Raw genomic sequence first — 1,812 nt, forward strand, 5'->3', positions numbered from 1 at the left:
TGTTGTTGTTCTAGTTGTTCTTGTTGTTGTTGTTCTGGTTGTTCTTGTTGTTCTTGTTGTTCCGGTTGTTCTTGTTGTTCTTTTTGTTCCGGTTGTTCTTGTTGTTCTTGTTGTTCTTGTTGTTCTTGTTGTTCTTGTTGTTCTTGTTGTTCTTGTTGTTTTTGCTGTTCATGTTGTTCTTGTTGTTCTTCTTGTTGTTGTTCTAGTTGTCCTTGTTGTTGTTGTCCTTGCTGTTCTTGTTGTTGTTGTCCTTGTTGTTCTTGTTGTGCTTGTTGTTCTTATTGATCTTGTTGTTCTTGTTGTTCTTGTTGCTCTTGTTGTTCTTGTTGCTCTTGTTGTTCTTGTTGTTGTTCTTGTTGTTCTTGTTGTTGTTGTTCATGCGGTTCTTGTTGTTGTTGCTCTTGCTGTTCTTGTTCTTGTTGTCCTTGTTGTTCTCTCTGTTCTTGTTGTTCTTGTTGTTGTTGTTGTTGTTCTTGCTGTTATTGTTGTAGATGTTGTTTTTGTTGATCTTGTTGTTCTTGTTGTTCTTGTTGTTGTTCTTGTTGTTGTTGTTGTTGTTCTTGCTGTTCTTGTTGTAGTTGTTGTTGCTGTCCTTGTTATTGTTGTAGTTCTTGTTGTTCATGTTGTTCTTGTTGTTCTTGTTGTTCTTGTTGTTCTTGTTGTTCTTGTTGTTCTTGTTGTTATTGTTGTTCTTGTTGTTCTTGTTGTTCTTGTTGTTCTTCTTGCTGTTCTTGTTGTTCTTCTTGCTGTTCTGGTTGTTCTTGTTGTTCTCGTTGTTCTCGTTGTTCTCGTTGTTCTCGTTGTTCTTGTTGTTCTTGTTGTTCTTGTTGTTCTTGTTGTTCTTGTTGTTCTTGTTGTTCTTGTTGTTCTTGTTGTTCTTGTTGTTATTGTTGCTCTTGTTGCTCTTGTTGCTGTTGTTGTTCTTGTTGTTCTGGTTGTTGATGTTCTTGTTGTTCATGTTGTTGTTGTTCTTTTTGTTCTTGTTGTTGTTGTTGTTGTTGTTGTTCTGGTTGTTGATGTTCTTGTTGTTCATGTTGTTGTTGTTCTTGATGTTCTTGTTGTTCTTGTTGTTCTTTTTGTTCTTGGTGTTCTTGGTGTTCTTGTTGTTCTTGTTGTTCTAGTTGTTGTTGTTGTTGTTGTTGTTGTTGTTGTTGTTCTTGTTGTTCTTGTTGTTCTTGTTGTTCTTGTTGTTCTTGTTGTTATTGTTGATCTTGTTGTTCTTGTTGTTCTCGTTGTTCTTCTTGCTGTTCTGGTTGTTCTTGTTGTTCTCGTTGTTCTCGTTGTTCTCGTTGTTCTCGTTGTTCTCGTTGTTCTCGTTGTTCTCGTTGTTCTTGTTGTTCTTGTTGTTCTTGTTGTTCTTGTTGTTCTTGTTGTTCTTGTTGTTCTTGTTGTTCGTGTTGTTCTTGTTGTTATTGTTGCTCTTGTTGCTCTTGTTGCTGTTGTTGTTCTTGTTGTTCTGGTTGTTGATGTTCTTGTTGTTCATGTTGTTGTTGTTCTTTTTGTTCTTGTTGTTGTTGTTGTTGTTGTTCTGGTTGTTGATGTTCTTGTTGTTCATGTTCTTGTTGTTCTTGTTGTTCTTGTTGTTCTTGTTGTTCTTGTTGTTCTTGTTGTTATTGTTGCTCTTGTTGCTCTTGTTGCTGTTGTTGTTCTTGTTGTTCTGGTTGTTGATGTTCTTGTTGTTCATGTTGTTGTTGTTCTTTTTGTTCTTGTTGTTGTTCTGGTTGTTGATGTTCTTGTTGTTCATGTTGTTGTTGTTCTTGATGTTCTTGTTGTTCTTGTTGTTCTTTTTGTTCTTGGTGTTCTTGGTGTTCT

This window comes from Megalopta genalis, unplaced genomic scaffold, assembly GCF_051020955.1.
Source record: "Megalopta genalis isolate 19385.01 unplaced genomic scaffold, iyMegGena1_principal scaffold0035, whole genome shotgun sequence".
Lineage (NCBI taxonomy): Eukaryota > Metazoa > Arthropoda > Insecta > Hymenoptera > Halictidae > Megalopta > Megalopta genalis.